This window comes from Petaurus breviceps, unplaced genomic scaffold, assembly GCF_028583685.1.
Source record: "Petaurus breviceps papuanus isolate PSGF00001 unplaced genomic scaffold, PetGlider_PUasm1.0 98, whole genome shotgun sequence".
Classification (NCBI taxonomy): domain Eukaryota; kingdom Metazoa; phylum Chordata; class Mammalia; order Diprotodontia; family Petauridae; genus Petaurus; species Petaurus breviceps.
Window position 1 is genome coordinate 48,558,725 of NW_027187460.1, and position 20,311 is coordinate 48,579,035.

The 20,311-nt window shown below is 35.7% G+C and overlaps 1 long non-coding RNA gene across 1 annotated transcript in view; it reads left to right on the forward strand.

The window, feature by feature from the left end:
• LOC138155981 (uncharacterized) overlaps positions 1–10,676 on the forward strand; it is a 251,830-nt gene extending 241,154 nt beyond the window's left edge. The window contains exon 2 of the long non-coding RNA XR_011167044.1: positions 9,919–10,676. This is a non-coding gene — a long non-coding RNA (uncharacterized lncRNA). The remainder of the gene's footprint in view (positions 1–9,918) is intronic.
• The last annotated feature ends 9,635 nt before the right edge of the window (positions 10,677–20,311 follow it).

The following is a 20,311-nucleotide window of genomic DNA, read 5'->3' on the forward strand; positions in this document are numbered from 1 at the left end:
GGATGGATAGACAGACAGACAGACAGACAGACAGACAGACAGACAGACAGACAGACAGACAGACAGACAGACAGACAGATAGATAGATAGATAGATAGATAGATAGATAGATAGATAGATAGATAGATGATGGATGGATGGATGGATGGATGGATGGATGGATGGATGGATGGATGGATGGATAGATAGATAGATGGATAGATAGATAGATGGATAGATAGATAGATAGATAGATAGATAGATAGGTAGATAGATAGATAGATAGATAGATAGATAGATAGATAGATAGATAGAGAGACAGACAGACAGACAGACAGACAGACAGACAGACAGACAGACAGACAGACAGACAGATAGATAGATAGATAGATAGATAGATAGATAGATAGATAGATAGATAGATAGATAGACAGATAGATAGATAGGTAGGTAGATAGATAGATAGATAGACAGAGAGACAGAGAGTCAGTCAGACATTCTAGCCTTGTACATTTTCTCTGTGAGGAGAGCACAATGGTCAAGTTTCTGGCCCCAACCTCCTACCTCCTCTTCTGGAAGAAATTTAAATCTTGCTTAAGAAGTGTAGGAGTAGAATAAGCTAGAAATGTCCATTTTATCTCCCTTGAAGCCACAAAATGACACCCCCATTTGACACATATGATATAATGTAATTTTCATAAACAAATGATGCTCCTGTTTTTGATTCAGCCACAGAAAGTTCTCATATGGAGGTGTTTCTATTGTTCTGCATCCTAATGACCTATAAGCAAAATCCTTTTCTTACTGTTTTACCTTCTCCTGGTGCATGTCAGTATAAAATGCATTTTCCATTAAGGATGTTTTTCTTTACTCTTGATGTTGTTCTTTACACCTTCATTCTTCCCAAAGGAGTAGCATCCCAGCCCAGTAACTGCTCTGACTTGCTTTCTCTTGAAGTATAAATCTGTCTTCTTGCATTAACTTTGAAATTTTCTCCAAAAAGCACAATACAATTCTGGGAAAAGTACCATTGGACCCGAATGGAATCCTCCAAACAAACAAAAGGTAAGTTTCTACAATAGCTTGAGAACACACAGTCAGGGGGTTTTTCATTATAATTGTTCTATCACCCTCCTCCCCCTCCATCTGCACAATAGAGCAAAGATATTAATGAATAGGACATCCTGGTGTGACCAAACACTACAAAATCTGTTAAAGCTAAAGGATTTATAATGGATTAACTATAACACCCCCCTTAAAAATACATCTCAGTTTCTACCCGTATACCATAAATATCTTACAACATATCACTTTGAAGAATTCTCTTTCCTCCTCAATCCACCAAGAAAAGTGTCCATTCTAGTTTTACTTGGTCTTTGTTAACTTTCTTTACTGACTCTTTCCATCCATTCTTTCCATCCCAGCTTAAAATCCTATAATATTTGTCTGTAACATTTAATTGAAAACCAATTATTTTATTTTTATATGTATATATTTTTTGTTTGCTTCCCCAACTAGAAAAAAATATCCTCACAAGGAGGGTCTTTGATTTTAAGGAACTATTAGATTTAGAAAAAAATATATTGGTAATGGAATTGGAAAAACAGTGTTTGAATTCTGATTCAAACATTTATTATCCATCTGACCTTGTGCAGGTCAAAGCCATTTAAATTAAGTCTCAGTTTCCCTATCAATAAAATGAAAACAACACCTATTTAACTAGTAATTTATGAGAAAATAGTTTTGATAATCCTTAAATTTTACAGAAATATATTCTCTTATCAAGAATTCAAGAAAATATACATTCATTAATTGATGTATATCACTTACATTGTAATAAACTAAAATCCTTATTAGACAAGTAGATGGCTCAGTGTATAGAGCACTGGAACCATGATCCAGGAAGATCTGAATTCAAATTCAGCCATAGTTAAATTACTTACTGTGTGACCAGGGAAAATAATGTAGCATATGATTGTTTTGATTTCCTTAATTGTAAGTAAAATGGGTTTAAAATAGGCCATACCCTCAGAGTTATGGTGAGGATCAACTAAGATAATGTTTATAAAGTGCTTAGTACAGTTCCTGGTACATAATAGATGTTATATAAATGTTAGATATTACTGTGATTAATAGTATTATTACTACTTCATAATCTGAACTCACATTTTTTGTGATTAAGGCCTTCTATGAATATTTTCTAGCCTCTCAATACATTGCTAAAATTTTACTACTACAAAAAATATATTGTATTGATTACAGTATGATAATCAAATTATATTCTTTACATACATGCTTTCAATTCCCACATCTGTTCCTATACCCATGCTGTTTTTCTAGAATGCTGCCCCCCAAATCATTCCAATACTTATGCAAATACTCATTTTTCAAGCACCAGCTCAAAACCCATTTTTTTCATAATGACAGACACCTTCTCAAGCTCTTAATGATTTAAAAAAAAATCTAAATCTTCCTCTTGTACTCTACACAATATATTTAGCAATTTATTTCAGATTCCCATCAATTGTTCTCTATTTTAAAATTACTTTCCTTTCACATTTCCCTCCCCATATCAACATTCCCTCCTTTAAAAAAAATTGGATTTTGTTTTCATGTGTTTCCCTCACTTTTGAGTCTATGGTAAGAGCTTGAAAAATTGTAAATGATTAATAAACTAGCAGTTATAAAATTTCTTGAAAATATAATTATGTTTATAAAAATATTAAAAATGTATTGAAAGTACCTGGTATTTGCAACTAGTATGGTTGACATCGTGAGATATGAGGATTAATTGCATACAGTCTGTACCCTTAAGGAGGTTACAGTAAAAATGTGGGGAGTGGTGAATATTCCACATTTGATGAATTTTACAAGTGCTATACAAACAAAGAACTATAGGAGTTTAAAGAAAAGAAAGGTCATTTTTGGCTCATATGGTCAATTCTCTGAACCTTGAATAATTGGGCAATCAGATACTCCACAGGTTGGAGATGAGAAAAGCTAAGATTTCGAATGGCATGGAAACTAATATGACTTTTCTGTGGCAACAATCTCAACTCCCATTAACCTTGACAAGTTGATGACCAAGAATTTTACTACAACATCCCCTTGGTGGGAAGAATAGGGCTTTGTGCCTCCCAATCCAATTTCTTGAGAAAACAAATGTGTTTTAGAAAGTCACTTTTACTAATGTATTATTATAAAAGTTAATATCAAAGCATCTCCCTAATATTCTCTGAAGCATTCTTATATAGGTACATACAGAGTCCTGGAGAAGTTGGTTTCACATGTAGAGAGCAGTTGTGTCAACAATGGGAAACTCTTGGAAATCCTTTGTTCAGAAGTCTTCAAATATTCCTTTGGATATAATGGAGTTGTCTGCTGGGCTCTTTATAGAACCAAGAAACATATTTCATGTTACTTTTAGAATATCTTATTGAGATAAAATTATTACATATTTTTATACCTATGAGAATGTGAGATTTTTGTGGGTAAGGGTAGTGACTTCTCTCGTATCCTCAGATATTAATAGAACACTGCCTAACACATAGGAGACCTTTAATAAATTATTGCTGACTAACTGACTTACAGTTGTTGTGCATTTTGTGATATTTATCTTGAATCCCATGCCTTTAAATAAATGGTCCTGTATTTATGGTATGTTCTTAGAAGTGAATGGGACTTTCAAGATCAAGTCCAACCATCTCATGTTACAGAAAAGAAAAATAATGGACGAAAAGGTTTAAGAGATTTGCTAAGGTCACACAATTAGTGACAGAGATGAAATTGCAACCAAAATCTTCAATCTCAAGTCTAGTGTGTGTCTACAACACTATGAATGAGAGATTATTTTATATCGTTTATGTTTCAAGTTTGCAAAAATTCAGATCTAAGCTTAGTGCTATTTAATACATTTTTGAAGCATAAATAATAAACAATTTCATTTACTTTTAGAAATAAACAAACCCTTGAAGGAAAGGCAGGTAGTCTGAAGCCTATGCTATCAACCAATCACATCCAGGTGATGGAAAGGTGGGAAAAAATCTTTAGATATGTTTCTTGATTCCCAACTGATATCCAACAGATGTAAAGTATTTTGAAAATTGCTGAAAGAAATATTTACAATTTATATCCCTTTCTCTTAAGTGGGTGTGTTTTGTCTTTTGAGATAATTCATTTGCCTTTCCTGTTGACATTTTGTGCTATTATGTAAACAGTCAGTCAATAAACATTTTATTAAGTACCTACTATATGCTAGGCCATTTGTAAGGATACAGAGAAGGGTAAAAGATAAGCCATGCTTTCAAGGAGCTCACAGTCTAATTGAGAAGACAGCACATAAATAACAATGTATTAAAAAAAAACTGTAAACAAATATATTGTGAATAACCAATAGAGAGAAGGTTGAAGTAATAAGAGGAATTGAGAAGGGTCCTATAAAAGGTGGAATGTTACTGGAACTTGGAAGAAACCAGGAAATCCAGGAGGCAGAGATGAGGAGAGAGAGTATTCTTGAATGTATAGAGCTAGTGAAATAAACAGAGTAAGGAGATGGATTGTCTCAGTCTAAGAAAAGGATGGAGGCCAGTGTCAGTGGATTGTAGTCTATATACAGCATAGTAAAGTATAACAAGACTGGAAAAGTAGAGATGGCCTGGGGCAAGTTATGAAGGATTTTGCGGGTAAACATAGGATTTTCTATTTGATACTGGAGGTGATAAGGATTTTTTATACTGAGTTGTGGACTTTATCATAACTATATTGTAGGAAGATCACTTTGACAGTGCAATGGATGATAGATTGGATTGCCAAGAGACTTTTAGTAGGAAAACCAATCAACAAGCTATTGTAATAATGCAAGTGTGAGGTGATGATGGCCTGCACTAAGGTGGTAACAGTAAGAAAAGAGACAAGAGGAAATATGGGAGAGATATTTAAAAATAAAATTGACAGCTCTTGGCAAAAGATTGGGGAGGAAGGGAATGGCAAGGGAGTCAAGCTGAGGATGATACCTAGGTTGTACTTCTGAGTGACTGGGAGGATGCTGGCTCCTTTGACTCTACTAGTAATGTTTGGGGGGCTGGAGGGAGTGTCTTAGGTGAAAGATAATTCAACTTTGGACATGTCATTTAAAATGTAGTTGACCCAATCAGAGAAGTCAAGAATGATACCTAAGATGGAAGCCTACATGGCTGGAATGGGGGAATAAGGTCCCATTGATAGTAATAAGAAAGATAGAAATAACAGAGGAAGTTATGGGGAGGAAAAAAAAGAAACTAATAATGCTTGAATAGGTGTTTCAAATGGTTTAGTTTCCAATTGTTCATTTTAAAATTAAGTTTAGTGTAAAACATATTTTGAGATGTTGATAGCCATTCATTTAGAGAAATCCAATATGAGATGAGGTCATGAGAGGACAGGGCTGGATAATATACAATCTTCTGATACTGTAACTCATGCAGTGTGACAGGGAGAATAGTATTGTAAAAAGGAAATTCTCCCCTCTTCCCTACTAAATCACAGGCACATATTTTGGAAGCAAACAAGTTATTCACTTCCCTCTTATTTTCTGTCATTTCTAGAAATCTGTAATGATGTGACCATGGAAGGAAGAAATCAAACAGTTTAGGATGAGAATAATGAGGGTAAAGTGTCAAAACCAACAACAATAATAAAAACCTATAGAGGAGAGACAATATCCAGGAGAAGACAGTCACCAGTATTAATGACAACAGAGATGTTGAAAAGAATGAAGCTGAAGAAGAGTCCATTATATTTGGTCCTTAAAAGATCCATGGTGACTTTAGAGAGATAATTTTCAGTTGAATGATGAAAAGAAATCAAGTTGGACAGCATTGAGCATCTAATGAGAGTAGAGGAAATAGGGTAGATGATTATTAATAGTTTCCTCATGTAGTTTAGGTAAGAAAGGCAGGAGAGATATAGAAGAATAGTTTTCATAAATGGTAGGCTCAAGAAAGGGTTGTTTTCATTTGTTTTTAAGTGTAGGCAGTAATGAGTAAGTTTACAGTAATTACTAAAGATGCCGTAGACAGTGAAAGACATGATTAGAGAGACATTGAAGATAAAGGGGTGATAGTCTGCTGGAGAAGACAAGATAGGATGGGAAAATATGCAAAAAAAAAGGGTTTGGGAGTTTGCCTTGGCAAGGAAAATGACTGGTTATTATAACATTCCTTTTGTTTGTTTTTTTGTTTTTAAAAATTTCATTTATTGTTAGTTTTCCACATTTGTTTCCACATGATTTTGAGTTACAATTTTTTCTTCCCATCTCCCACCCCAAATATCAAGCAAGATGTAGTTCCTCCCTTGATTTTTATTTAGATCTAATTTTGTTTTTGCTTTGTAAGAGAATAGGATTTCTACTGTGCTTTTTTTCACTTCAGCTGAAGAATAACATTTTGCTCTATCCTTTTATTCCTTTTTTTCTCTGTATTTCTCTGTATCAAATGTATTTCTTGTTAATAAAATGTTGTAAGATTATGACTTTTATCTATCTGCTTCTGTTTTATGGGAGAATTCATCCAATTCACAGTAATGATTACTCTGTCTTTCTCTTCCTTCTATTCCCACCCCCCCATTTGTATTTTTTTCTGTAATTATTTCATGCTTTCCCCCCTCACCAGTGCTCTCCTTCTGATGAATGTTTTTCTCAATCTTGCCCACCTTCTATTAGCCCCCTCCTTTTATTTGCTCTTTCCCCTGTAACTACTGCCCTCCTTTCTACCCTCCCTTCTATCCATGCTCTCTGTTTCCTTTCCTCTTTCTCCTCCTACTTTCATATAGAATAAGATCAATTTCTATGACCAAATGAATGTATGTGGTATTTCCTCTCTGAGACATATCTAATGATAGTAAGGTTTAAACAATGCTTACTTCCCTCCCTTTTTTCCCATCTACTATAAGGTCTTAGCATCTTTTCATGTGATATTATTTACCCTTTTCGAACTACCCCTTTTTTTTCTCCCAGTACAATATTTTTTCCCCACTTAATTGATTTTTTATATCAAATTAATGTCAACTTATACCCACGCTCTCTTTCTATGTATACTGATTATTTCCAATATAAAGATACAGTTCTCAAGAGTTATAAGTATCATCTTCCCATGTAGTGATGGAAAAAGTTTAACCTTATTGAATAATAACTTTTTTCCTTTCCTGCTTACCTTTTTATACTTCTCTTGAGTCTCGTATTTGAAAATTGAATTTTCTGTTTTTTTCTGTTATTCTCATTAGGAATGATTGAAAGTCCTCTATTTCATTGAATGTCCTTCTTTTCTCCAGGAAGAGTATGCTCAGTTTTGCTTAGTAGTTGATTCTTAGTTGTAATCTGATCTACTTTGCCTTTCAGAATTTTATATTCCAAGCCCTCTGACCCTTTAATGTAAAAGCTGTTAAGTCCTGCGTAATCCTGTCTGTGGTTTCATGATATTTAAATAATTTCTTTCTGTATGCTTGCAGTATTTTCTCCTTGGCCTAAAAATTCTGGAATTTGGCTACAAAATTCCTTGGAGTTTTGATTTGGGGATCTTTTCCAAGAAGAGATCTGTTGATTCTTTCAATGACTATTTTACACCCCGGTTCTCTGATATCAGGACAATTTTCCTGGAAAGTTTATTGAAAGACACTTTCAAGGCTCTTTTTTTTTTTATCATGGATTTCAGATCTATCAATAATTCTTAAAATTATTTCTCCTGGATCTATTTTGCAGGTCTGTTTTTTTTTTCCCCCTGATAAAGTATTTTACATTTTCTTCAACATTTTCATTCATTTTATTTTGTTTGACTGATTCTTAATGTCTCAATGAGTCATTAGCTTCCACTTCTCCAAATCTAATTTTTGGATGATGGAAGGCAAGGCATTTGGGGTTAAGTGACTTGCTCAAGGTATCACAGCTAGTAAGTTTCAACTGTCTGAGGCTGAATCTGAACTCGGGTCCTCCTGACTCCGGGGCCCATGCTCTATTTACTGTTCCAACTAGCTGCCCTCCTCCACTCCATTCTAATTTTTAAGGAACTGTTTTCTTTGGCTAGCTTTTGTAACGCCTTTTCCATTTTTCCAATCTATTTTTTTAGGAGTTGTCTTCAGTGAATTTTTGTACTTTTCCTTTTTTACTAATTGTATTTTTAAAAAATATAGTTTCCTTCAGTCAATTGTTGTCCTTCCATTTCCAAGCTGTTGACTCTCTCTAGAATATCGAACATTTCTTTTTCCCAAATTTTTCTTCTAATTCTATAATTTGGCTTTTGAAATGTTCCTTGAGTTCGTCCAAGAAGGCTTTTTGGACTTGGGACCAATTCCTATTCCCCTTTTAGGTATAGGATGTCTGTATAGTGACAATGTTTCCTCTTCTGAGTTTGTGCTTTGATCTTCCCTGTCACAGTGGATATTTTCTATGGTCAATATTTGGTTTTGCTTCTTGCTCATCTTGTTTTCCTTTTTCCTGGCTTTTAAAATTGAGGTCTCTTGCTGGAGCACAGGGGACACTGTCCCAATGTTCTTGTGCTGGTCACTGGCTTTGTGTGCTGAGACCTCAGATACTGGTAGCTTGAGGCTGTAGGGATATGGCAACTAATCTTGTACTGAACTGGGATCCTAGTGGTGATGTATGGCACATACTGAGGTCAGGTGGTGTTTTTCTGCAATTGTACAGGGCTACATTGAAGCATTTGGAGGTCAGTCCACTGGAGGACATTGGCTGTGGTTGCTGGAAGTTCCCTGTTTGAGCTGGGCTATGACAAAAAACCAGGAGGTCTAGCACCTAGAGGACATCTACCTGCCTAGAGTTGTGTCCTTTCCTATTCTTTATACCTATTTCTTATGAGTTGTATATGTTATGAATGACACAGAGTCTTCATGAGTAGGAGAATTTTGAATTCCATAGGCAGAGCACTTTCTTCAGTCACATTTATAATTAATTCGGCCTTACATATTACATTTATGACAGCCCAATACTACTATAATATTTCCTCTATAATAAATTGTATAATTATGCTAATTGACCAGAATTATTTTATTTTGTTCATATCTCAAAGGCATTTGTTTGTAGATTAAGATTCCATCTGAAGTCTGAGTTATTCTCTTATGCTCAGATTCCTTGTGAGGGTGGCATTTTTGTTGTTGGTCCATCTTCTTTCATATGCCCTATATAGGTAAAATAGCTTCATAAAACCATGGTCAGTTCTTTCATTATTACTAAATCATTAATGTTGACCATTTATTAGCTAATAATGGCTCAGTGAAGAAGACGGGATTTCTTTTTTCCTCCAGCTAATTAATTATTTTTTAGCTTCCAACATTCATCTCCCACAACATTTTGAATTCTGAAATTTCTCCTGATTTCTCCTCTCTTCCACCCCAAGATGGTGTGCATTCTGATTACTCCTTCCACTAGACTCTTTTCCATCAAGTTCCTGCTATTATCCTTCCCCTCCTTATTTTCGTATAGGGCAAGATAGTTTTCACTACCCCATTGCCTGTTGTGATAGTAATGGCAATTAAAGATTCCCCTGTATTGGCTTGGTTTTCAAATTGATTGTGTTAAAACCCAGAGTTTGTTAATCCCACCTGTGGGATGGGCTTGTTGATGTGAAAAGAAAGTCCTGAATTGGGAGGAGCTGGTGACGTAGATTTGGAGAGACACTAGAGAGAGGCGGAAGATCTTTTTGGAAGCAGCACCTCGTGGAGAGAGAGAGACTAAGAGAATTGCTGGTGGCTGCTTTGAATTGCCCTGGACTTTTGAGACCTGCCCCCTGAGCTGCCAAGGACTGAGGAGACATGGCTGTTTTGCTGGTACTTTGTCTGTCTGTTTTGATGTTATTTTGCCAGATTTGTCCACTGGTGAAAGACTGTCCTGTTGAAGAAGTCCTGGAACCTGGCATTTGGTTAAGAAGGCCTGAGACTGTCCTGCAGACAGAGAGTGAATACTGTCCACTGGTGAGGGACAGTACTGAGAGTGAATACTGTCCACTGGTGAGGGACAGTACTGTTGTTGCAGGGGTCTGGAGACTGTCCGGCAGACAGAATGAATACTGTCCACTGGTGAAGGACAGTGCTGTTGTTGCAGGGGTCTGGGAGCCTTTCTGTTGGTTCAGAAGACCTGAAGAAGGATTTTCTTGTTGTATGTTTACAGAAATCCTGGGAGAGGGCTTTGCTAATGTGTTCAGGGGTTCTAGGACTGTTCTACAGACAGAGGATAAATTCATGAAGGGACTGGCAATGTATCTTATGGCCTTGCTAAGCCTTGTCTCCCCAGGAACTAAGATTGCTGAGAACTTGCCTGTGTCAAGATGAAGAAAAGACCTCCATTTGGGTATTAAGTGCTGTGTTTAAACTTGATGTAACTCTGGGGTAGATTCAATTGGGATCCAGGGGTGGGGAACTTTTGACCTTATTGTGCTCTGTGATTGACAAATGAAGGTACTTCACCTATGTTTGGAAACTAATCTCCATTTGAGAAGAGGGGCTTTGTGGTGGACTTAATTAAGGTATAGCCTAGGGATGGAGTAGTATTTAGAACAGGGACTTTGTAATTGATTGAATGATTGGAAGATCCTGGGGTGGGGTAGTACTTGGAGATTATTTAATCACACTTAGTAAATGCTGTATTTTGAATGATGTCATGTTTTGATCTTCTCTGTTCTGGGTTTGTTACTGAATAAAATAGAGAGCACCTATGCTGGTATTTTGAACCTGGGAAGTTGCCTTTGCTTGGTATTACATTACACCTGTATATCTTATTTCCCAGTTCCATGTAAAAACATTTTTTAAATTTCCTTTTAAACTCTGAGTAATAAATTTCCTCCCTTATTCCCTCTACCCACCCTCATTGAGAAAGCAAGTAATTCTATATAGATTATACATGTGTAGTTATGCAAAACACTTCCATAATAGTCATGTTGTGAAAGACTTACTATATTTCCCCCCATCCTATCCCATTCTCCACTTTTTCTATTTTCTCCTTTGACCCTGTCACTTTATCCCTCTCCTGGATCCATTTTCCTGAGCAGTGTTTTTTCCAGTGAGCTATAACACATTGTGTGTGTATGTATGCATGTATGTATACACATGTATATGTATACACACATATATGCATGTGTATGTGTATGCATGCATATATGTATATGTGTATATGCATACATATGTATGTATATGCATATATGTGTATATATATTCTCAATTTGTTTTCATTTTGTTTTATATTTTCTTGATTTCTCATGAAGTCATTAGCTTCCATTTTCTCCATTCTAATTTTGAAGGAATTATTTTCTTTCATGGACTTTTGTACCTCCTTATTCACTTTGCCAATTCTGACTTTTAAAGCATCCTTCTCCTCATTGGCTCTTTTTAAAACATTTTTATTTATTCCTAATTACATATAATCCTTTTTTTTTCCTTTTTAGGGCAATTGGGGTTGTTACTTGCCCAAGGTCACAAGGCTGGTTTTGTGTTAAGTTTCTGAGGCCAGATTTGAACTCAGGTCCTCCTGATGCCAGGGCCCATGATCTATTCACTGCACTATCTAGCCACCCTCCTCATTGGCTTTTTGAACTTCTTTTCCCATTTGTGTTAGTCTGCTTTTTAACTTGTTAATTTCATCATTATTTTTGGTGCTCCTTTAGCAAGCTTTTGACTCATGTGTCATAATTTTCTTGCATCACTCTCATTTTCCTACAATTTTACCTCTATTTCTCTTACTTTATTTTCAACATTCTTTTTGATCTCTTCCATCACCTGAGACTGATTCATATTTTTCTTGGGGATTTTGATATACGAGCTTTGACTTTTTTTGTCTTCTTCTGGTTGTATATTTTTATCTTCATTGTCACCAATGTAAGATTCTATAGTCTGTCTTTTTTTACACTGTTTATTCATCTTCTCAGACAAACAGTTGAGTTTCCAGCTCCCTGTCAAGACAGGACTCTGCTTCCTGAGATGGTAGGTGTTGGGGTTGGTAGGGGTGGGTGTAGTATCCAGGCTTCTAGGATTTTTTTATCAACTGCTGAATTCCCCAAAGTCTGTGGGTCTAGAGCATCAGAAACAGTTACTACTGCTGTTGCTGCTGCTGTCACCTCTGCCACCACCACTTCTGCCGCCATGGGGCTTCTCTTTCACCCAGGTCCCACAGAGTTTTCCCACTGATCTTCAATGCTATTCTCAGTGTTTGTGGGTTGAGAAGTCTGGAAATAGCCACTGCTGCCAGTGATTTAGTCCCCTGAGGCCTGCTGTGGCCTCATCTGTACCTTTCTCAGTCCATGCCAAATTACACTTTGCTCCCAGCTTGGTGCAAAAAACCCTTCCTGTTGGTATTCCAGGTTGTTGGTCTGGAAATGTTTTTCACTCTGTCATTTTGTGAGTTCTGAAGTTCTAGAATTTGTTTAGAGTCATTTTTACAGATATTTGGAGGGCTTTGGGGGCGAGCTCAAACAAGCCCCTGCTTTTATTCTCCCATCTTGGCTGTGCCCTGAGAATGGGATTTCTAAAGAGTTGAATTGATTACATTGGTTAGATTTTATTTTCTTTTGAGACTCTGAATAGACCAGATTTCAGTTTCTTTTTTAGCCAGTTTTTAATCTTTAATGTTCATTCCTTTTGCTTTTTGATTGGTTTGATATTAGTCGGTGCTAACTTCTCATTTCACTCTTTTTAATTTGCAGGACAATGTAAAACAATATATACAATTACCAATGAGGTAAACATTCCATTTTATACTTTGGTGAGTCATTGGTTTAAAGGTTTACCTCCTACCTTCTTTATTTTTTTTTTACAAACTAGTAAAAATAGACTGTGCCATAAAACATTTTTTTTCTTTAAGAAAAATACTTTAGGGGCAATTTCAGCTTACTCTTTTTTGTAAACATTTTATAGACTGGTAGAATATTGTTTCAATGAATTTCAAGAGACATAAAAATAGTTACTTCGAAAACAATGTGACAAGGAAATCATTTGGGACTGCACTCTGAAATATGTGGTAGCTCTTTAGGGATATTTTTTTTTCTTTTTACTTTTATATTCTGTGATCATTCATCCCACTATATATTTGTAATAATAAAATTGTAAGATGTCTTAGCTCCAAGACAATCAGTCTTTTTAGTTTCTTCTTTTTCTGCTGTGGACAGTATATGTTTTGAATATCATGTAAGACAGCATTAATAAACCTATAACATTTGCAGAATAGTGTCTTTTTGTTATTTCTTAAATTTTCTTTTATCCCCTGTAAAGATTTATTTTTGCAAATAGCATCTTGTGATGTTGATATATGTTAAATGATAAGAAATTACTTATCTCAAGGTGAGAGAGGATGTATGCTCTCACGTAAGGGATATAAGAGGAAGAATCACAAAATCCTTTGGTCTGCCCTAGTTCCAATGTTTACTGTATACTTGAGCAAGTAATTTTGCTATACTTTTCAATTGTTTCTTTTCAATCAAAATAATACCTAGCCTAAATACAGAAGGTTGCTGTAACAATAATATAAAATAATTTATATTCAAGTGTATTCAGTATAACAATTACTATCTTAATAGAGTACCTTGCATTTAGTAGATACTTCATAAGCACTGGCTGTATTGATCATCAACAATAAATACTATGAAAATTTGATTTAAGTACCGCAATTATTTTGTGAATGAAAATACCATCAGTTTACTTTAGATATGTCCCAAATCAGGGACAACAGTTCATGAACTAAGTAACAAATGCACATACTATGTATGAATACCATTTAGAAAAGATAGCATCTAAGAGACACTGACTGCTAAATGGATTATTTGACAGAGAGCTCATTAAAGCTACATCATCAAAATGGCTTTGGTTTGGAATGTCTTCTGGAAATAGAAATAAACTCACTATTTACTGACATATATTGGCATTGATTACAAGAATAATTTAAATAACAATAGTAAAATGTTATTATAGATGTTGCAAACAAAATGCCCTAAGAATGTAGAGAGATCAGAGGGAAATAGGAAGATAGCTGAACACTTTCATTAGTCCTAAATCTCTGCCCTGACTATTCAGCTTTTTGACATAGCTAGAAGTTTAAGAAGAGAGTGAGGCTATAAAATTCCAATAATGAGAGGTAATTTTACTTACTGAACCAATGACAAGAACAGGATATATCTCTTTATTGTATTTTTAAAAGAAAGTTGGATTTCCAATCTTTACTGCCATATGTGAAGCATATAATCCACAAGTCTTAGGTATGTACTTGTGGTAGCATATATTATATAATTAACATCACTGAATGGCAGAATTTTAGTGGTAGAAAAGAATTCAATGATTATCTACTATAACCATACCAGAGTGAGGAAAAGGAATATTCACTACAACATTTATTAAAATGTCAAAAATTATCCAATATCCAGTTGGGGGAATTCCACCATATTTTAGCCTACTACACTTTTGTACAACTCCTCTTTAATTAATAATAAATGAGTTTTTATTTTTTTACACTTTCTACACATTGCTCCTCATTTTTCCCTCTGGGACCACACAAAGTCAGTCAAAATCATCATTCGGTTTAGTCAGTAAAAAACTTGAGTCACCCCTTGATTATTCTCTGATCAAGAGCAAAAATTCTAAATTGCTTGAAGTACTACTTTTATAAGAAATTAAGTCCTTTCACTATCATGGTTTATCTCCTTTCAAGCATATCAATATCCTTCCTAAACTATCTTGCACAGAATTGAATGGATGTGAACCTGATGGGGTCTAATCAAGGTAGTCCTTTCCATTTTTTTCTTTCCTTCTTTCCATATCAAGGTGGCTGACTTATAATGAGTTTATATTTCTTTAAAAAACAACTTTCTTTGTTTAGAAAAACTTAAATTTACCCAAACTTCCCACAGCATGTAGTTGTAAAGGTGCAATTTTGAACCAATGTATAAGACTTTATATTTCTCACTCGTGAATTTCATTTTATTAGATTTATCTCAATTAGACTGTCACAATCTCTGACCAAGTTCACAGTGAATAGACCAGTAATGAAAATTTGAGTCTTGTCGTTCAACTTGTCCTTCAACTTGTGATTCAATTTACATACATTACATTACATTACATACATACATACATTAACATGTCCTCCACATCTCTCCATTTTCCTATGATAATAATGTGAGATACTTAACAAATGCTTTGCTAAAGTCTAGGTAAATGAATAAATTCATCACAACAAGGAAGAGAGTTTGTTGTTGTTCTTGGTGGTGGTAGTAGTGGTGGTGGTGTGTATCTGTGTGTGTGTGTTCACTCTCTAAGAAATGAGAACATTAAGGGTAAAAAAGATTAAATTATTTATCTAGTGTCACATGATTGCTAAGTTGTGAGTCTAGGAATCACATCCAATATTGTGATGTTAGAAATACTAACACATTAAACTAACTACATGACATCCATTCTACAAAAAATGATAAAATCATTGTACTTATCTGATGCTGTATAGAAAATAGTGTTAATTCTTTAAAGTCATATTTTACTAAAGATATCTATAGAATACAGTTTGTACAAAACAGGGATTCAGGAGCATGAAGGGTATAGAAATGATATAATCTGATAAAGAGATGACAAAACTGAGAAGAAAAAAGAAGAGAAAACAAGAGGAGAAGACAAGACATGACAAGAAAAGACAGGAAAAGAAGGAAAAGGAAGAGATGAAAATGCACGTGATAGCTTTTTCCCCAAAATATTTTGAAGGAAGCCTTATAGAAGGAGCCGCTTTCCAAGTTGTTCCAGATGTTTGAACTGGAACCACTGTGGGGATGTTACAAAGAAACTGTTTTAAGTTCAACATAAAATTACATTAAAATTGGGAACTTTACCTCAGAGTGTAGTAAATTTTCCATCATCATCAGTATTCAAGCAGAGTCTGAAGGACCTATTATCAATGTTCCTGTAAAAAAAAATCTTGCATTGAGAGAAAGTTGATGAGGAAGACCTATGAAGTGTCCTCCACTTCAAAGGTTATTTGACTCTAATATTTGCATGATTGATTTTGACAGAATTTTTTAAAACAGTCTTTATGATTTAATTATTTCATGGAAAAGACTGAAAGAAATGTATGTGCTTTCCTATATGTGTAATGGAATAAAAGGTTTTAATTTTAGACTATTTTCATAAGTTCTATTCCTTTCTTTTCTAATATTTTATAATTTATACTGTGCTCAGTCAGGCTGAAAATATGAAAATGAAAGATCCTGCACAAAACAAGCTGTTTCAATACTCTTAAGAGTGATTAAAGCAAAAGATGCCACAGAGCTTAAAATATGAAAGAATCATTTTTTTAAATTGTAAACCAAGGACCATAAATTTTGTGAATTTTTGTGAATAAATTTTGTGATAACTTTTCATCTCAAGTTATTTATTCTTGACAATTCATCTATTTCTGGGTTACCTCCTCTCACTATCAGTTGAATTTTAGTCAGCAAATGTAAATGAATTTGAAGATTGGGGAGGTCTGATCAGGTAGCACTTCATGTTTCCAAAAACATGGGATGGGGGGTGGCTAAGTGGCTCAGTGGCACAGTGAATAGAGCACTGGCGCTGGAGTCAGGAGAACTTGAGTTTAAATCCAGCCTCAGACACATGACACAATTACTAGCTGTATGAGTTTGAGCATGTCACTTAACTCCAATTGCCCTCCAAAAAAAGGAAAAAAAATGAATAAATAAAATTAAAATAAAAAAAACACATGGTAATTTTTAGTAGACTACAGTTTTTGTAAGAGTCCACAGTGGAATAAAGGAGCAACAAAAGTAATATGATTTTAGGTTGCATTAAAAGAGGGATAATGTCAAAATCATATCATGATAAAGATATCTGTAGTGAGCAATTAAGATGATATTGATTTGTTGAAGAGGAGAATGGAAGACAAAGAAGCCTGAGTGGTACAGTAAAGAAGAGTCTAGGTTCAAATGTAAACTCTGACTCTTGATGGTCTGCGATTTTGACTAAGTCATTTAACTTATTTGAGACTCAGTTTCCTTGTCTATCAGATGAAAGGATTGGACTAGTTGACCTTAATGGTCCTTATCAGCTAAAATCTATAACTCTATCATCATGCCTTGGAATCTTCAGTTAAAAGAAAATTGGTATTTTTAACCTGGAAAAATGTTAGGTGATGAGATATATTGACAATCACCAAGTATTTTAAAGATTGTCATGAGAGAGAACATTACACACACACACACACACACACACACACACCTTAATTGATCAAAAATAAGATATTTTTGCTGTGCCTTCATCTGTTTCATCTAATGATCCAAACCCCATATGATACTTACAAATTGATTAAGGATCTAATTATATCTGATTTAACTTTTCAATTGACCAATTGATTCAACATAATGATTATATCATCTGAGAAGTGGAAAACACAACCATTACACTTTTATTTATTGGTGTTTTTCTATTTCTACCTATTGCTCCTATCTACCTCACTCCCCTCCCCCATATACTCAATAAAACTGCTCTTTGTAAGAGATTGCCTTTCATTCTTGCTATATAAAAGTTTATGTACATGTTTTGTACTGTTTTTCCCATGAAAATATGAGGTCTTTTAAAGGTTATTGTTGTTCAGTCCAACTCTAATAACTCTATTTAGGGTTTAATAGGAAAAGATAGTGGAGTGTTGTTTTTTTTTTTTTTTTTGCCATTCCTTTATCAAGTTCATTTTACAGACGAGAAAACTGAAGCGAACAGGGTAAGTGACTTGTCCATGGTCACACAGCTAGTAAGTGTCCAAGACCAGATTTGAACTTGTGAATGTTAATCTTCCTAACTCTTGGGCTGATACATTATTCACTGTGCCACCTGTAAAGCCAAGCATGAGCAGCTTTCCAGAGGATGGCTGTTGTGAACATCTTTTCAAGATTCTGATTACACAGTACAGCGAAAACTCTATTCAATAACAAATCAGAGCAAAACATTCGCAGAAAATAAAGGTACAGCATACAGCATTCACAATGTTACAACTTATCACAGAAAATCAAAATACACTATTCACAACAGTTTATCACATAGTTTTTACCACAGTGGCCACAAAGTTTTGAACAAAGAACAATCAGTTAGTAACTCAATCATTCAATCATCTCAATCATTGAGAGTGATCCTCCTAATAGGACACCAAGTATAATAGTCAAAATTCTCTACTCATGGGGCACACTACACATCAATTACTTATTCAGTCATCATTCACTATTCAATCATCAAAATGCACACAAACCCTCCACCCCTATGACATGAGTAAATTACAATTTCTTAGTTAGTATACAGTATCCAAGTAAAGTCCTCTTCAGCTTGACTTGGGGTAGTCTCTCATATTCCTTAGATCCCCTTCCATGGTCCCAGATCCTACCTAGATTCACCAAACTATCACCTGGGTTCAAATGCAGACAGTTCCCAGGTTTTTGTCCAGCTCTCTGAGTACTTCCTGTTCCATGCTGAAGCTCACATCATCCAATTCACCTTAAGACCTTCACAGTCTCTATTCCTAGGAAGGCAACATTCAACAAAGTCACAAACAGGTTCACACAAAGCACTAGCATCACAGTCATGCTTCCTCAGTCTTTGGCAGCTCCAACTGGCCCTAAGAAATTCTCAATGGCCTCAACAGTGCCGCTGGCCCTCAGCTCTGACTGTGTAGCAGCAAGCACCCCAAGCATCCTCAGGGTGGCTGCCCATACAGGTCCTTGGATCTGCTTTGTTAAAGGAAAGCAACTCAAAATGGGTTAACAAGCTTACTTTAATCAGTCAGACATATATCGTTTACGTTGTTGTAATGTAATGCCAAGGAAAGGCAACTTCCCAAGGTTCAGAATACCAGCATAGGTGCTCTCCATTTTATTCAGTGACCAACCAAGAACAGAGAAGATCAAAACATGACATCATTCAAAATACATCATTTACTAAGTGTGATTAAATAATTTCCAAGTACTACCCCACCCCAGGACCTTTCAATCATTCAATCATTTACAAAGTCCCTGTTCTAAATACTACTCCACCCCTAGGCTGTACCTTCATTTAGTCCACCACAAAGTCCCTCTTCTCAAATGGAGATTAGTTTCCAATCTAAGTAAAGTACATTCATTTGCTCAACCATAGAACACAAAAAGGTCAAAAGTTCCCCACCCCTGGATCACAATTGAATCTACCCCAGAGTTACATCAAGTTTAAGCACAGCACTTAATACCCAAATGGAGGTCTTTTCTTCATCTTGACAGGAGGCAAGTTCTCAGCAATCTTAGTTCCTGGGGAGACAAGGCTTAGCAAGGCCACAAGATACATTGCCAGTCCCTTCATTAATTCATCCTCTGTCTGTAGAACAGTCCTAGAACCCCTGAAAACATTAGCAAAACCCTCTCCCAGGATTTCTGTAAACATACAACAAGAAAATCCTTCTTCAGGGCTTCTGAACCAACAGAAAGGTTCCCAGACCCCTGCAACAACAGCACTGTCCTTCACCAGTGGACAGTATTCACTCTCTGTCTGCAGGACAGTCTCAGGGCTTCTTAACCAAAAGCCAGGTTCCAGGACTTCTTCAACAAAAGGACTGTCTTTCACCAGTGGGCAAATCTGGCAAAACAACATCAAAATAGACAAAGTACCAGCAAAACAGCCATGTCTCCTCAGTCCTTGGCAGCTCAGGGGGCAGGTCTCAAAAGTCCAGGGTGATTCAAAGTGTCCCCCAGCCATCCTTCTCAGTCTCTCTCTCTGCCTCCATGAGGTGCTGCTTCCAAAAGTTCTTCTGCCTCTCTCTTGTCTCTCCAAATCTACGTCACCAGCTCCTCCCAGTTCAGGACTTTCTTTTCACATCAACAAGTCCATCCCACAGGTGGGATTAACACGCTCTGAGTTTTAACACAATCAATTTGAAAACCAAGCCAATACAGGGGAATCTTTAATTGCCATTACTATCACACTTGTTCAGGGGAAAAAGGTCAGCACCCCGAACTTCAAAGTATACAGGCAGAATTATCAAGACAGAAACAGATCAAGTAGACAGATTTCCAAACTGTCCAACCATTACATCCATACCCAGTCAACATCTGGGTTTCCACATCTGAGTTTTTCTAAGCTGGGGGAGGAGGGGTTCAGACAACGGCTTCCCAGGATACAGATCAAATCACAGAACACTTCTCAAAGTGAGCCCCCAAAACAAAGCCTCACATCAGGGCTTATATAGCCTTCTCCTGGCTCAGAGAATGTAACAACCTTATTGACCCACTGGCCAATCAAAAAGTATCTAGTGAAAAACAAGCCTCCTACCCCAGGCTTCAGGTGCACTTTAGCCTAGGTGCAGGGAAGATCTTCCAAA